This window comes from Fundulus heteroclitus, chromosome 4, assembly GCF_011125445.2.
Source record: "Fundulus heteroclitus isolate FHET01 chromosome 4, MU-UCD_Fhet_4.1, whole genome shotgun sequence".
Classification (NCBI taxonomy): Eukaryota; Metazoa; Chordata; class Actinopteri; order Cyprinodontiformes; family Fundulidae; genus Fundulus; species Fundulus heteroclitus.
Genome location: NC_046364.1, coordinates 4,592,928 through 4,611,193, shown reverse-complemented (window position 1 = coordinate 4,611,193; position 18,266 = coordinate 4,592,928). Strand labels below are relative to the sequence as shown.

The 18,266-nt window shown below is 40.4% G+C and overlaps 1 long non-coding RNA gene across 1 annotated transcript; it reads left to right on the top strand.

The window, feature by feature from the left end:
* The first annotated feature begins 5,131 nt into the window (after positions 1 to 5,131).
* On the top strand, positions 5,132 to 6,484 carry LOC118562872. Its single transcript, XR_004930850.1, has 2 exons — positions 5,132 to 5,210; positions 5,991 to 6,484. It is a non-coding gene; the product is annotated as an uncharacterized LOC118562872 (long non-coding RNA).
* Positions 6,485 to 18,266: the final 11,782 nt, after the last annotated feature.

The window sequence follows — 18,266 nt, the reverse complement described above, 5'->3', positions numbered from 1 at the left end:
GCGAGGGGTCACATAAAAAGTCCCTGAGGTGACCCGGGGGCCTTCTCTGTCTCCGAGGATGCCTTGATGTGAACAAAGGCAAGGCAAGGCAAGGCAAGGCAAATTTATTTATATAGCACAATTCAGTACAGAGACAATGCAAAGTGCTTTACATGATTAAAATATAGGAAAATAAAACAGAATAAAAGCAAGTAGAGATAGTGTAGAAACAAAAAAGAACATTTGAAAACAGTAAAACATTTTAACTTGAACATTCAAAGGCAATTCTAAACAAATGTGTTTTTAATCTCGATTTAAAGGAACTCAGGCTTTCAGCACTTTTACAGTTTTCTGGAACTTTGTTCCAGATAAGTGGAGCATAGGAACTAAATGGTGCTTCTCCTTGTTTAGTTCTGGTTCTAGGTATGCAGAGCAGGCTGGAGCCAGAAGACCTGAGTGGTCTGGAGGGTTTATACGCTGATAACAAGTCTGTGATGTATTTAGGTGCTAATTCATTCAGGGATTTATAGACTAACAGAAGTATTTTAAAGTCTATTCTCTGAGATATAGGGAGCCAGTGTAAGGACTTTAGAACTGGGGTGATGTGCTCTACGTTCTTAGTCTTAGTGAGGACGCGGGCAGCAGCGTTCTGGATCAGCTGCAGCTGTCTGAACCTGCCGTCCTGGAGCATCCTGTGGAAGAACGGGGGTGGGTTAAGGGATAGGGAACAATGTGGGGAGTTAGTATGAGAGACAGTCATTGAGCCTAGGGGCGTGGCTGTCCTGTTCCTCCAGGAAGGTGTGGAGGGCCCCAGATGCATCACCCCTGTATGGGGCCAACCTGAGGACCACCCGTCTCCCCCTTGGTGGTAGATGGACCCTATAGACCACCTCACCTAGCTTCTCCAAAACCTCACAAGGCTCCACCCATGGTCTGTCTAACTTAGGACAGTGGCTCTTCTTCCTCTTTGGGTTATACATCCACACCAAGTCCCCAATCACAAAGTCTTTCCCTCCGTCCCTCATGTCGTAGTTTCTTTTCTGTCTCATACCTGCTTTCTGCAGCTGGTCACGTGAAAAGGCATGAGCCGACTCCATTCGGTCCCTCCGAATATACCTTGGCTATCAGCCTAAACCTTAGTGAATAGTAACCCTTTTATAATTGTCATTATTCTCTGCATAAAGAGCAACACAAAAGCATATTTCAATGAATTAGATTTCAGGATAAAAGAATTCTTTAAAACATTTGAAATACGAATTTCAGTTTATTGTTCAGGATTTTTTAGACTCACCAACGTTCAGTGGTGGACAGAATAAAAGAAACGTTGGGGTAGCAGTAGCAGGTTCTCATGACACCTAAATGAAGACATCGCTGTGGCTGAGAAATGAAAATGACATCAAGTGGTGAGTTATTGTCTGTGGTGGCAGAAATGATCAACTGTACATATTTTCGAGACAGAAACAGCTCCAGAATTGGCTTTGATGACCTGAGTACCTGATTGTCATTGAAGTCTCACACAATGACAGGATGATAGTTTAACACCTCCAGTGCATCCAAAAGGCTCACCAGATTTTCCAGGACGGTTCTCAGATTGTAGTCTGGAGATCTGTACACAGCTGCAATCACTGCCCAGAATGGAGCCTCAACCTTCAAAGCCTGTCTTTCACACACCTGAATGTGGATTTTCACTTAAACAGCTACTCCACCAGTGACGTGCGGTAGGGTTCATAGCTGGTGAGGCACTGACGTCATCAGAGTCAGATTTACAAATATATATACTCTACAGCAGGCATGTCCAAAGTGCGGCCCGGGGGCCGTTTGTGGCCCCTGGACTCATTCTGGGTGGCCCCCAACAGCATTTCAAGAAAGATTTGGTCCAGGTGGCTGATGCAGATGGAAGTTCTTAGTTTTTAATTAGGGGAAAATTATGACAGAAAAGTAAAAAGCCTACAATTGAAATAAATATGTTCAACACAAAGTATTTATCTGTCAATAAACACACTTTTGACATTCTCTTTAATTTCATAGTAACATCTATTCAGTGACATTTAATAAATGCAAACTTTGGTGCATTATATCTGCTTTGACTTGAATTATTAAAATTGGCTAATTAAAGCAAGTGTTTTCAAAGAACAACTGAGCCAAATATTGTTCTTATATGGCTCAACCAATAAAAGTCTAATTAAATTATTCAAAATAATTTGCAAGCTGGACGGAAATCTTTTAATATGACAAATGAGCAAAAACTCTTTTTTAAAATTATCATATTTTGTAGAGCAGGTAAAAACAATTATATAATTTCTTGGGGTTTTAAAAAAAATAACCATTATGGATTTTTTTTGGCCCTCCAGTTCCTTTTACTGGACAGTTTTGGCCCCTGTACCGAAAAGTTTGGACACCCCTGCTCTACAGAGTAGACTCATTGCAAAATGCTGAAGGAGACTGATTGAGTCAAATCAAATCACAAAGAGACATGCACTTTTTGCGGCACTAGTGGCTCGCTTTTTCTGAAAGTAGGGTGACAGGAAGGGGGGTGAGACATGCGGCAAAGGACCGGGGCCGGTTTCGAACCCGGGTTGACCACGTTGAAGACTAAGGCTTCCTTATATGGGTCACGCTACCTGCTACGCCGCAAGCACACCCATAAATCGCATTTATTTAGAAATCTATTTTTCTCAATCCAAAACAAAGAACTGACATTTAATCTGGTAAGGCAACTTCAATTCAAGTTGTCAATGACACAGCTGCATCCACAAACGGCTGAATAATATGGAGCATGCCTGGGAGGCTAAAAGGGATAAACTAGCATAACAAGCAAAAACCCAATAAAAGGGTTCTGTCTCAGTCTGGGCTCTCCTTTGGAGCTGGACCACGCAACTCTGCTGTGTGAATGCATACTGAAACAGTGAAACAACATACAGATATGTGTTCAGTCTTTGTTGTTTATAAGTAAAGGTTTCAATTAATTTTAAAGCAGTACAGGAGCAGCGTATAGCATAAGCCTAGTGCGCCCTCCCGTGGCTATAGATGGTATTGTTTACTATTTGGTTCACATAGTTTAGTATGATTTACCATTTAAAATCGATATATAAGAGGCACCTGACTATAAGTCACATGATCGGCCAAACTATGAAAAAAAGTGTGACTTATAGTCTGAAAAATACAAGATATATATATATATATATATATATATATATATATATATATATATATATATATATATATATATATATATATATAAATATATATATATAAAAATATATAATGATTTGTCTTTGTGAACCCGGACAGAGCACACACACACACAGAGCTTGTTTTGACAGTTTATTGACAGTAATGAGTTGTGGATGATGATGACCAGAGTTAGTTACCGGACTGTAGATGATGGGTGCAGGAGCAGGCTGTCAGAAGATACTGGAAAACACAGAGCAGGATGTTGTGATGAGTTCTTTGAGGTACTAAGACTGCTTTAGAAACAGAGGCGCAGAAATAGAGTTCCTTGGACGTGGTGCTGCAGGACGACCAGGAAGCCAGCAGGGAATGAGTCCATAGAACGCGGGGCTGCAGTAGATCCAGCAGAGCACAGAGTGAACAGCAGTTGCAGTAATCTACAAGGAAACAGCAAGAGTTCCTGGAGAAGCTGATGCTGCAGTAATCCCCAGGACCACAGAGAGAGTTCTTGGAGAAACAAAGGCTGCAGTAGAACCGAAGGTGCAGTTAGGGGGTCCTTAGGAAGTGCCGCTGAAGAACGACTAGGAGAGCAGCAGGGAATGAGTCCATAGAACGCAGGGGCTGCAGTAGATCCAACTGTGCAGCTGAGAGGATTCTTAGAGGTGCAGGGCTACTGTTGAACCTGAGGTGCAGCAGAGAAGGTTCTTTGGACGTGGGGCTGCAGAACGACCAGGAGAGCAGCAGAGAGAGTCTATCGAACGTAGTGGCTGCAGTAGATCCAACAGTGCAACGGAGAGAGTTCTTGAAGGTGCTGGGGTTTGAGCACTGGGGTAGCAGAGGATCCAGCAGTGCAGCAACAAGAGTACTGGACTTGACAGGCGTGGTGTAAGTGAGGACTGAAGCGTACAGTAGTGATGGGACATCTGAAGCCAGGCTTTGAGGTGTGTACCGAGTAAAAAGGGGGCGTGTCCGACAAATCCCCGCTTCGGAGCTTGTGTCATATTGAGGAAAATCACGTGATCAACAACAAGCGAGGCCTTGCATTACAACTATACGTCATTGCTTCATTTTGCGTATCATTTTTCAAGATAAAAGCGCAATGGACCCTGTTGCTTCGTGGGTGAGGTCATCTGCTGACAAAGAAACCGTTGAAAACCTGAAGCAGTGAAAAAAAGTCTTGTTCCTAAATAACAACAATTAAACCTAAAATACAGAAATTTCTGAATTTTCTTTTGTTTGATCAGGAGATGCATTAGAATCACACATCAAACGCAGACTAAAAGCCATTGGAACAGGCAAACTCTATGTGTAACTTAATATTAAGAACCAGAATTAGAACTCCCAGGAAGAGATGATTTTTAACAAATTCTGTTTTTCAGGAAGCAAATTTCAAGCTCAGAGCATACAGAGTCTGCCCCAACAATCACTCAATTCCCAATACACTAAAGTAACACATATCTTCATTGTCAAATAAGACACGACATAGAAGAAAACCAAAAACAACCACTGATGGTCAAGGATTAGATTGGCTACAAATCATTTTATTTACTAAAACATGACAGTTAGATGTGATTTAATTGATTCTCCTCTTACTAAACATGAGTTTGATGAAAACTTTGTGACAATATTGCATTTACTAATTAATCTAATCTAGCATCCTATGGAGATAATTTCTTGCCAAAACGTTGTAAGCAAAAAAATGTGTTGCACACAAATAAAACTTGTTTTGCACACAAAAAGATATGTTTCACACACAAAAAATTGTTTTGCAAACTGTTCGCCAACCTTGCACTCAAAATATCATTTATACGTTTTCCTCAGGTACAAAACGGTCTGTGCTCGCACAAAACAGCCTCTGCTCGAGTACGAAACAATCCCACCACCGCTGCGGTAAATTTGTGCCAAAAGTCACGTGATGCATTAAGAGTTGTTGTTGTTGTTGTTCAGACTTCCCGACAGCAGGGGGCGCACCCGAAAGAAACTGAAAAGCGCCGGTTTGGCTGAGGAAGAAAGACGTGACACCATAGCTCAGTGCAGCTAACAGCATTAGCACCCCACAGGTAAGTTTCAAAGCTTTCCCGGTGAAAAAGTAACAGCTCACTTTGCAGATAGAACATGTAAGATTTCAGTTAAAGGTACTGCTGTGTTACAGTAAGGGACCATGTTACGTTTTAGAGCAAATTACATGAAAGCTAGCCTTAGGTTGAACGCCATGCTAAAACAACTTTTGCTTTGTAATGTAACCCCACTGGTTGGCTTCTCCCTTTACTTTGTTGTCAAATAAATAGTACCTGAGTGGATACCCAGATAAATGCATTGTTAACAGATTATAATGTGTTTTTATGTTGTTTTCAACTGACTGTCTGTTGTTCTTATTGGTGTAAACCTAAATTGGTGTTTGGATTTGATAATTTATCCTAAAACTGTTAAACCAATGCATGTATGCTTATGTGCAAAACGGATTCTTAAGCAATTTAAAATAATTGCAACGAGTGGATATTGATTATTTGAAAATTGGTAAGGAAATTAATTAAAAATTGCGTTTTCTAACATAAATATGAATGTTACAAGTAAAGCATATAGCAGCAGATCTAGATTATATCTCACTACCTTTCTAACTCCTTAATTTCTTCAAAGTAAAAATGAGGTCATCTGTGCCCAATTGCAAATATGTGTTGTGCACTTAATAAAATTGGTTTGGCCATGGCAAAAACCACAGCTGGAATTGGCCACATGGGCAGATATTTTCTTAAAACGTTTGTTTTCCTCTTGGTAATTTTTTTTTTTCTTCAAGAGGAGTATTATCCTTTACATATCCATAACACATATCTGTTTTCCAGCATCCACTGATGAGGTGAAGGTCATCAAAGTTCTGGGCTGGATGGAAGGCTACCAGATCATCAACCTGCTTTGAGACACGCCGACTTCCATCACAAGACTACCAAGACTTGAACAATTCAAAATTTTATGTAATCTTTAAACATACGGCAGATGATTTGAGCTTGTTAAAAAATAACTTAATATGTAACCGTTTTAGTTCCCAGTATTAACTACTTTGATCACTAACTGTTGCAGCATGTCCTTCATAGCTCTTAGTGGAGCCGTTTAGGCTGGGAAAAAAAAGGCCAGGTTTGAGGTTATAAATTTCCTGATAGTCTTACATATAGAAATTGTTTTTCATAGTCCTGTTTTTGGCTTCATCCATTTCATCAGCCAGTTTGTTTTATACAGCCCGCTTTATGGTAATACATGGATTGTTTACTGGGAAAAACCTGGTAAATTAATGGAGTTCTTTTAGTCTTGATTTCAACAATAAAAGCAATCCTTGTGGAAAGGTGTATTCACTTTGATTGATATTGGTAAGAATTGGAAATGAAGACTTTATGAAAGGGTATGTTTATTATGCAATGTGGAAAATAAAGGACTGTTTAATTTCCCCACACTGTTTGCATCCTCAGGTTTATTAACAGCTCCATGTGCCCTTTTTTCCAATAACCTCAGCATTTTCAAAATTTTTATACAGTACCATACACATTTACCATCATAATCCCAGCAGTTCTACACTTTTATTCAGTGAATGCACTAACTTAGTTACATTTCCCTGGCTAGATTTTACTACTTAAAAACCTTTTGCAACAATGGTAACCACAATAAGATTAAACCCGTAAAGTGTTGGTCATACTGGAGAGTAGCAACATATATATATATATATATATATATATATATATATATATATATATATATATATATATATATATATATATATATATATATATATAAGCCGTGCGATTCAGAATGTCCCAGTGCATCCATGGCTGCCCTCAGTGCTACCAAGTTGTTCAGGGCTCAACACATTGCCAGTTTCAGGAACAGTGACCCCACAGTGTGGGTCATCCAGCAGTCCACTGTTGTCCCAGTCAATATGAGGCAGGCAGAGTCCCTGCAAGAAAGATATATAGAGAATAAAAAAGAGGCCATGATTCTGTTGCTACAACTTACTGAATATAATTAAATTTATGAAGCTAAGGATGGAAAAGCAAATGACTCCAAAATCCATTAATTATTTTGAAGGACCATAATAAACAGATTTCAAAGAAACCAGTTTCAGTGCCACCTCTCTGATGTACTCAATGTTTTGTTGCATTGGAGTGTTCAGAAAAATGATCAGATAAATTCATTTCTGGTTTGAAATATACGCATTAATGTGAGAAACTGTATAATAGCCAGCACAAAAAAATCCTTCTTACCTCTGTGATTTCGGGTTCTACCACAGCATGCTGGATGCTTCCCATCTTCCATAACTGACTGAGTGTCAGATTCCTCTCAGTTCTGAGTGAATGGTCATCTCAGCCACTGCTGATGGTGTGAAAACTTAGTTGTAGTCTTGGGACAAATAAATAGTGACAACAGAAGTTATCTAACATGTTTGACAGGTCAAGCGAATTGCTGTCCTCTCTTGAGTGCAGCACATTGTTGTGTATGTTAGTTCCTGCACACCACACTTCTCTCCAAAGACGCTGAATTCTGAAAGGAGAGTTAAAGATCAAATCATGGTTTAAATACATTATTTTTCAAAAGTCCGTTACACAGCATTTTTAGATCAGAGATAAAACTAAACAGGGCCTTTAACTGAAATCTTACATGATCTATCAGTGAGCTATTACTTTTTCACCGGGAAAGTTTTGAAAGTTACCTGTGGGGTGCTGATGCTGTTAGCTGTGTTATCACGTCTCTCTTCCTCAGCCAAACCGGTGCGTTTCAGTTTTTTGGATGCGCCCCCTGCTGTCGGGAAGTCTGAACAACAACTCAATGCATCACGTGACTTTTGGCACAAATTTACCGCAGCGGTGGTGGGATTGTTTCATACTCGAGCAGAGGCTGTTTTGTGCGAGCACAGACCGTTTTGTACTCGAGGAAAACTTATAAATGATATTTTGAGTGCAAGGTTGGCGAACAGTTTGCAAAACAATTTTTTGTGTGTGAGACATATCATTTTGTGTGCAAAACAGGTTTTATTTGTGTGCAACACATTTTTTTGCTTACAACGTTTTGGCAGGAAATTATCTCCATACATCCAACTAAGTGACAAGGCTGTTAGTTTCACCAGCAGATGTCACTAGTGAGTAATGAATGAAGCATTGTGTAAAGAACCTTTTTTCAAAGCAAAGTGTTGGAAAGCTTCATTGCTTCACGAGGCTTCATTTGCTCATCACTAGCGTACAGGACTTGGCAGGCGTGGGGTTGATACGAGCCGACGACGAGGAGCAAACTGAGGTGAGTTATATAGAGAAGCTGGCAGGTGGAGTGAGTACTGACTGATTGGTGCCTAACAGGTGTGACTGATTGAAGGTGCTGGAAAATAACAGGGGGGGGGGGGGGATAGCCAGGCCAAAATTGAACAATGACATATATATATATATATATATATATATATATATATATATATATACACTGGGGTTGGACAATGAAATTGAAACACCTCTCATTTTAGTGTGGGAGGTTTCATGGCTAAATTGGACCAGCCTGGTGGCCAATCTTCATTAATTGCACATTGAACCAATAAGAGCAGAGTGTGAAGGTCCAATTAGCAGGGTAAGAGCACAGTTTTGCTCAAAATATTGCAATGCACACAACATTATGGGTGACATACCAGAGTTCAAAAGAGGACAAATTGTTGGTGCACGTCTTGCTGGCGCATCTGTGACCAAGACAGCAAGTCTTTGTATCAAGAGCCACGGTATCCAGGGTAATGTCAGCATACCACCAACAAGGACGAACCACATCCAACAGGATTAACTGTGGACGCAAGAGGAAGCTGTCTGAAAGGGATGTTTGGGTGCTAACCCGGATTGTATCCAAAAAACAAAACCACGGCTGCCCAAATCACAGCGGAATTAAATGTGCACCTCAACTCTCCTGTTTCCACCAAAACTGTCCGTCGGGAGCTCCACAGGGTCAATATACACAGCCGGGCTGCTATAGCCAAACCTGTGGTCACTCGTGCCAATGCCAAACGTCGGTTTCAATGGTGCGAGGAGCGCAAATCTTGGGCTGTGGACAATGTGAAACATGTATTGTTCTCTGAAGAGTCCACCTTTTTAACCCATTGTATGCCGAAGGAGGTGCCGTGTATCAGGATGACAATGCACCAATACACACAGCAAGACTGGTGAAAGATTGGTTTGATGAACATGAAAGTGAAGTTGAACATCTCCCATGGCCTGCACAGTCACCAGATCTAAATATTATTGAGCCACTTTGGGGTGTTTTGGAGGAGCGAGTCAGGAAACATTTTCCTCCACCAGCATCACGTCGTGACCTGGCCACTATCCTGCAAGAAGAATGGCTTAAAATCCATTCCAGAGAGAGAGAGAGAGAGAGAGAGACAGACAGACAGACAGACAGACAGACAGACAGACAGACAGACAGACAGACAGACAGACATATTGCAATCCCCTGCTCCGTTAGCTACCTTTAAAAAGACCCAGAACCAAGACAATTAGGTGTTGCATTGTTCTTTCTGCTGTTTCTTTCCTAAAGGCACACATACAATGGCAAAAATATGATGTACAAGCAGTATTTTAGAAGCAAGTCTATTCAAATGCTCAATGCCAAGACCCACGTCTCCATTAAAATGTTTGTAACAGAGAAAAACCATAAACTGAAGACATTAGTTTTCAATGAATCATAGATGCAAGGTTTCTATGCGTGGCAGAGAGGAAAGTTTTAAGCCTAGTCTTAAAAGTAGACAGGGTGTCTGCCTCACTGACCAAAATGGGAGTTGGTTCCACAGGAGAGGAGCCTGATAGCTAAAGGATCTGCCTCCCAGTCTACTTTTAGACACTCTAGGAACTACCAGCAGACCTGCAGTCTGAGAGTGCTCTGTTAGGAACATACGGGATAATCAGAGCTCTGATATATGGTGGAGCTTGATTATTAACCCCACAAGGTCTAAGGCCTTTTTGGGACAAATTTCTGCCTGGACTTATTTAATTTAATTGTGGTGTTATAACACCATCTTACAAGTTTGAGTCAAGTGGTTTACATCTTTTCTTCATGGATAAGCTGAATCTTCATAATATAAAAACTGTGGAGTGCTCATAAGAATGTAATAAAAGATATGGAAATAAAATAAATGTTTTAGGCGGAATATATCCTTAAAAAGTTTTATTGATAAACACACACAAAACACCAATGAACAAGCTGAAAAAACAACTGAAATGTGATCTACATGGTCTACGTAATGTACAAATTGTTTTATTTGCAACATATCTACAAATATCTTTGCTCTTGTGGCTGCTGTGGGTAGCGCTGTTGCCTTGCAGCAAAAGGGTCCTGGGTTCAAGTCCAACCCTGGTTCTTTCTACATGGAGTTTGCATGTTCTCCCTGTGCATGCATGGGTTCTCTCCGGGTACTCCGGCTTCCTCCCACAGTCCAAAAACATGACTTCTATAGAAGTTTGCTTTATCAACAGATTCTTCCACCCGATATGTTGATTTCTGCAGCTCCTGCAGAGTTCATACTTGCTTATGCCTTTCATTTTATTGTTGCTGTTCTTCCAAACCTTTCACTTTAGGTGGTGTCCTAAAGTGGAACTGGAAAGTTTGCAGTCATCCTATACTCTCATTCCTTCTTCAGATGATAGATTGAACAGAGAAATGTGAAATGTTCAAAGTCTGGGACATTGTTTAATACTAGAATCCTGCTTCAAACTTATCCACAACTTTCTCACTGACCTTTCTGCTGTGTTTCTTGTTTTTTATGATGCTTCGTTTACGGGTCGTGTCCTGGATAATTTCCTTACTCACCTGTAGAATTAGACAGTTGGTAGAATGTCAAAATGGAAGGTTGTTTTACAAAAACAATGTAACAGGGAGATACGTTTCTTACTCTTAGGTTCTGTGGCTTCTGGAAGAGCAGAGGAGCAATTGGATGGGCTTAGCAAGGGATCAACCAATTCAACAGACTCCGTTGAACATAGGATGAGAACTGAGCTTCCTTAAGGTTCCAAGAGTTGAAGGTAGAAACTGGAGAGGTAACTGGAGACAACGGAACAAAATGTCACAGCAGATGTGACACTAGAGGTCCAAACATACCTGAATGAACCAAATATTGGAAGACTGCAGAATCCCCTAGAGTGTTGGGAACAGAAAACAAGTTTTTATTGTAACTGGATGTTACTTTTCTGGCTACCCCTGGTTCATATGTGTCCCGTGAAAGGGCAGAAATCTTTTTTTAAAAACAAAAAATGTCAATTTCAAAAGCTTCAAGATTTGAAAAATACCCTGTCAAGTAAAATATAACCCAAGATTCCCCCCCCCCCCCCCCGTGTTTAATGTGTTCACATGTTAATTTGTTTATTTCTATAACAAATTGAGCATATGTACAGGAATTTGTAAAACATGCATCCTACAGTATTCGATAATACAAAAGACAGTATGAAAATATTATCAGCATAAAAAATCTAAAGGGGTCTTTGGACATTTTTTACTTTTGTTAAGGGGGTCCATGGCCCCCAAAGGTTGGAGAATCCCTGATCTAGGGTGTCAGTGAAAACAGCTCTCCAGCTCTGCAGCAGCTCCATGCATGGCAAAGGAGACATTGTCCATCAGCTGCTGCTCCAACAGACCACACCATAAAACACAGGTTCCCAAACTTTTCAGTCTGGGACCCTAAAATAACAGTACCTCAGACTGGTGACCCTTCTTTGGCTGGTGGGATTAAATTTTTTATTTTTTATTTTTTTGCAGGGAAATTATCAGAATAAAGTCAAAACATTTTGACAACAAAGTGTAAAATTGGGATTAAAATACTACTTTATTCTCAATTTTAGAGATTTATTACAAAAATGCAGCCTTCCTCTGGCTTTCAAATTAGAAATGTTGAGTGTCTTATAAAGTTATACTTGGCACTGGATTCAGAAATACAAAATCTGTTAGGCTCGGAACAGGTGGACCCAGAATTCAGAGCAGACAAACAGAGGTGTTTAAACAGTTTATTGAACTCAGAAACAGATCAGGTGGCATTGGTGTCTACAGCGGAAACTTCTGCAGGAGGAAACAACAGGTTAGTGACCTCGTTTAGCCTGGGGTGCTTAAGCTCAAACATGTCGGTCACTAACCTGGTCCCAATGTTCAGTTCTGGTTCAGAAGTTGAGGTAGACGCCAGCTGGCGGGTCGCCAACCCAGTGCGGCGTTTGTCAGAGGGAGTTCCAGGACAAGGTTGGTACACGATCAGCAGACAGACTGAACGAGGGCAGGCAGGCTCGGTAGTCAGGAAACGGATTCGGTTGGTACACAACAGGCAGAGATCAGGCGGGTAGTAAGGTCAGGCAGAAGTCGAAAGACAGGTCAGGCAGTCAGAATCAGACGGGAACAGGCAGGCTCAGAAGTCGAGAGGAAGACAGGTCAGGATCAGGTAATCAGAACAAATAACGCTGGTATAAGTTTCACCAATTGCTCAAAATAATCTGGCACTGAAATCTGGTTTAGAAGTTGATTATATACTAGTTGGAGCAGGTGGAACAGATTTGAGGTGATGAGGAATGGACGGAGCTAAACAGGTGTGTGACATGAGAAATTAGACCAGGCAACAGTGCCCAGGTCATGACAAGATCTTTTTAGCACATCAGTATCGAATCATCTCACAACCAGGGCTCATGTTTTGCTCATGTTATGAACCAAATTCATAACATGAGGAAAAACACTTGGTGCGTTGGTATCTGTGGTTTTTCTTAATAGTTTCATCAAGAGGTGAAAATTTTGTTGTAAATTTGTTGCTGTGTTTGGAATCGTTGTACGGTAGACCCAGTTTGGCTCCAACTTCAGCTGCTGGACAGATGGTCTCACGTTTGTCCCTACAATCTGTTGGTAAACAGTGGTTGACTCAATAACTGCAAGGTGCCCAGGTACTGTCAATGCAAAACAGGCCAAGGTCGTTAACCCTCCACCACCGTGCCTTAAGGACAAAATGTGAAACATCTCTACTTTGGCTTAATCAGACTAAAGGACAGAGTTCCAGAAGATCAAACTTTGCAAATCTAAATCTGCCATGTTCTGTGAGGGTTTAACAGGACCAATAGGCATACTGGAACTTGAAAGCTGCATGAAGAAAAAATATTTAAATTAAATTAAAAAAATCTATTTTAAATTCAGGTAGAACAACCCAGCCACAGGGCGCAAGAAATCAAATGGAAGAAACCAGTGTTGAGAAATGGAAACAAAGGAGTTTAAACATCAAGGAGCATGTGGAGAAAATTGAGGCAGAAAAAGAAAAAGGCAATTAGGAGGAGATGAGCAACAACTAAGAACATAAAAAATAGATTACCTGAGTGAAGGAGCGCAATGAACTGGGACTTAAGAGAAATACATGGAAGGAATCTAACAAAATATAATAAAATATATAAAGAATTAATTAAAAACACAATACACAAAGGTATGAACAAAACTGGTAGCACATAGAAAATAACAATAGAAATCCAAAAGCTCAAACACCTAAGAATAATAAGCATAAGGAAATAACTAATTAAAACACAATCAAGAAAATATAACAGCAATGAAATAGTCAAAATACAAAACTACAGAAAAAATAAAAACTCAAACATCTAAGAATAATTCCAGCCTTGTTACCACAAGAGGGCAGTGTTGGACAAGTAAGAATATTAATTATACACTGGTATATACTGCTTAAAGCTGTAGTTGGTAATCCTGTTCACAAACACAATAATTGCTGACTCTACCTTTAACATGTGCTTCTCGATTACCAACACCAAGCCTTTTTCCATTGGAGCACAGCAAAGTATGGAGGGTGGGCTCCACACTTAGTAGCAGTGTGCGATTTGCAAAAAAAACAGAGGGGGGGGGATAATTTCAAAAGTTAGCTAGCAGGTCCTCTTTCAGGTAGGTAGCTAGGTCCAGTAGGTTAGACTATTGTTTTTAAACTTGTGCCATCTACTGTCGGGACTCGGGAGTGGGTATTAGTTTACTTTAACCGCTTTGAGCTGAAAAGGTAATAATAGTCTTTAAAAACAAACAAAAAAATTAATTTACAAATGTGAAGGACACAAGACATGTATTAATATAAATCCATAATATTCAGAGGTTAAAGCAAAAATAATCAATTTGACTGAAAATTTTTCTAGTCAGCCCATATATTCCTGGGCCGTGGACGTCATGCCACCTTAATAACCTCATTTGCTTATTGGTAGTCCCATTGACATATTCTGTATCTCTCCCACCTTCCAGCTTCAGAGCCTTGGCGCCATCCTGGACAGCCCTCTCCATAATCTTCTTCACTTTCCACATCCATAACATCACCTGGTTAACTACATATTTACAGCATCAAGCAAGTTCTTCTTCACACTTTTGCCAAACTGGTCCACAGTCCACTCACCTTTCCACTTTACAATTTCAAAACCCTTCCCTCCTTGTCCCTCGGAAAACCCTCCATAAACTGCAGCTAATTCAAAAGACAGCAGCTTGCATCACTACATCATCTTCTTCACACCTGTACATTAACTCCACTGTCACATTCAATATAAATCAATCCTATGATCATGCAAGGCCAACAACAGCCATGGACAAAGAGGGACCCATAACCAACACTATCATGAGATCATACATTTTAACTTGACACAGATCGCACATTACAATAATCAGTCTCTGCTTTGCCCGTTATTGCTCACCAATTAGTTATCACAACTCATTAGTTTATAAAAAGGCATTAACTTTTTTTAAGTTTATAAAAACAGTTATATTTTAGCCCAGTGACATGTCCAGGATGGACTCTGTGTCCCCACCTCTTGCTCATTGACTGCTGGAGATGGTCACCAGCCCCTCCATGACCCCGTGTTACGTCAAGCCGCGTTTCCAATCAGATATGGCATGACGTAACACCTGTACGGAAAAGCAGGTATAGAAAATCCATGGATGGGAGGTTCCATTTTTAAAAAGTTTAATAAAATTGCTTAAAGTTTATCAGAAAAAAACATAACTTGCTTTCAAAGAACATTAAACAAATGTTATTAAACTTTTGCTAAGTTAAATATTGTGTAAGGTAATCTTGGCTGGTTTAGCTTGTCTGTCTGGCAGGTGTTTTGGGTTGGAGTAAAATGAGTCCATAGATTCACAGGAGTCTATTTAACATGTTTCTGGTGCGACTCGCTTCACATCACGCTCCACTCCGTGTAAAAATAACAAATAACTACAAAAACTCTGAGAATCGCCTTTCTCTGGTCTCACACAGTTAGAACCCATTCTCCAGTCCATGTTGTAGCTGCAGTTTATTTGTTTATTTTTGATGTAGTTTCCTTAATAATCTGTATGCATCAAAATCCTTGTCATTTTATTTAACGAGTGTCCTGGTTCAGCTCCTCATGAGGTGGAGGCTGCTGCATACTGACTGACAGCCGCTCTGACTGCAGCTCTGCCTTCTTTGTTAAAGAAAAGCGCGTCATGCTAAATTAGCCAAGCTAGAGCGTTACTCTTTCAGTTTTAAATAAAACATAACAGTGAATCATGAGGAGATCCCTGGTTAGTCACTGGGTTTATCAGCCAAAGTACTGGAAGCGAGGGAATAAACACTGACAGGCGACATGGCCACAGGTGGAAATAATTCATTAATTAGCTGCAGGAGCAGCAACACTTACCGAGGGAAGTTGTTGTCAGCTGTTCTATCCGCTGTTCTTTCTGACCTACTGGTTCACATAAATCCAAAGAAAATCTTTGACCATCGCTACTTTCATCCATAGCATCTGTGGTCAGTTTGAGAAGTTTTTCCAAAAGTTAAAATGATTAAACACCGATAAAACTCAGATGGGAGACCTCCGCGTTGCAAAGACCCGCCCTACTCTCTTTCTGATTGGCTAATGTCCTGGCTCTGCCAGTTTTCATTGGTTGAGCAGAGCTTCTGTTTAAAATGTTGAATAAAAAGTCTACACAGAACATTTTGCCCTCATTTTCCAAATGACGGAAATCTGTCGCAGCGACGGAGAACTTTAATGATGATATTACTCATTCAGATCAGAGGGGGGAGGAATGTATCCCCCCCAGGGATAAAACATGAATGACCAGAGGGGGGGACGTCACAACCAGAGGGGGGGAAAATCCCCCCCATCCCCCCAGCAAATCGCACCCTGCTTAGGAAAATCTGAAGTATTAAAAGAGGATTACATTCGTTTGTTGAAACTTGTTGATGGCCTGAATGTCAAGGTTCTTCTTAGCGGGCCTCACCCACCCGCTAACTGCGGAGACGAGATTTTTTCCAGAATTCTGATGCTAAACAAATGGCTGGAAAAAACATGCAAAGAAACAACTGTAACCTTCATAGACAACTTTAACATATTTTGGGAAAGAAGACATCTGTTCAACAGAGATCGTTTCTCTCTAAATAGGTCAGGTGCAAAACGGCTGATTTCAAACATCTTCTATTCTGTGAACCATGCGTCATCAGCTTTGTCCCAAAACAAAGAACATCCAGTGCCAAAACAAATGATAAGCCCAGTGCAGCCCGAACAAGCCAAGATAAAGATGGCCAGAAAGATGACACAGAATGAGGCGTTGTCAGAGCTACAGGACGATTCATCCCAGATCTCAGCAGGACAACGAAAGGACCAAGAACCTCCATCTTCACAAACACCGATCCAGACTGGACCCGCCTCCCCTTCTTCTCCACAAAGCCCAGAAGTTCCTTTTCTGGAATTTTCTCATAACATGAACAAAGTATTTAAGATTGGCCTACAGATGACATCCTCTCCACATAGCCATTCTGCTGTGAATAAACCAGGATTCTCCAAAGGCCTCAGAGCCTCAGATCCTCCTCCTCCACGTATCACAGAACACTCTGGTACTGAGGAACTCCAAATTACTTCGCTGTGATACAGATTGGGCCCTGGCCACACGTTTATCAGACATGAGAGTTCCCAGCATCAGCCGGGGCCTTTCGCCGGAGATTATGGAATATCTGTGATAATACGTGGCAGAAATAAGAAAAACAAAAGGATAAACAGGAACAAATACTTAAAAATCATAAACTGTCAGATGCAACCTGTCACAGAGACATCATCAACCACTAAGTCATATAAACTGGGTTTATTAAATATTAGATCTCTGTCAGGAAAATCCCTTTTAATTAATGACTTCATTATTGACAATAACCTTGATGTAATGTTTTTAACAGAAACATGGCTGCATGAATTTAGTGAAGCAGCTATACTGATGGAGTCGACTCCTCTAAACTACAATTTCCTTTGTGAGAGCAGACAGCAAAGGAAAGGTGGAGGAGTAGCAACCTTGTTTAATGATTCACTAAAGTGTAAAAAGGTGTTTTTAGGAAAATTTGACTCTTTTGAACATTTGGCTCTCCAGGTAAAGGGCCCGGTATGAACTATGTTTCTGAATGTGTACAGGCCTCCTAAGTCCACACCAAACTTTTTTTTTTTTTTTTTTTTTTTCCCAGTGTCCTGTCTAGCAATGTGACAATAAAAATTGATATCTTAATGCCAAATAGAGCTCGACAGATTTTACTTTCACAAGTGGAGCAAACAGCTTTCGCCATAATGCTCCGCTTGATTTGTACGTGTAAATAGCTTTATTGTGATTCCTGCAGGGAGAATTTCAAATTATATGGACACTACAATGGGAAAGTAGGAGAGTAAAAGAAAAACAAGAAGAGAAAAAAAAAAAGAGAAAGAAGAGGTGAAAGAAAGAAGAGATAAAAGGAAGAGAATGATAAAACGTCCTCTGTCTGCTCCATCACCTGGAAAGAGACACAAAAAGAACAGCACAACCAACAGACATAAAGCAACAGATACAATCGTGTAACACCTTGATACCATTGCTAAATCATATGTATTATTATTTAAGCTGACATGTGTAATGTGATACCTAAAAAAAAAAGTAAAAGAAAGTAAATAAATTATAGCCTTTCTGTATATAAGTGAACATTTAATACCTGGGACCCAGCACCTGTGGGAGATTGTGAGAGTGCACTAGTTTAGGTGAAAATTATCCAGAAGGAAATGGCTTGATAGTGATTGTGGAGAACCGAAGACCCACCTTCCCCGAGCACAGAGGCAGGGGTCAGGGGACCCATAACCCCGGACTCCCAAAGGGGCCCC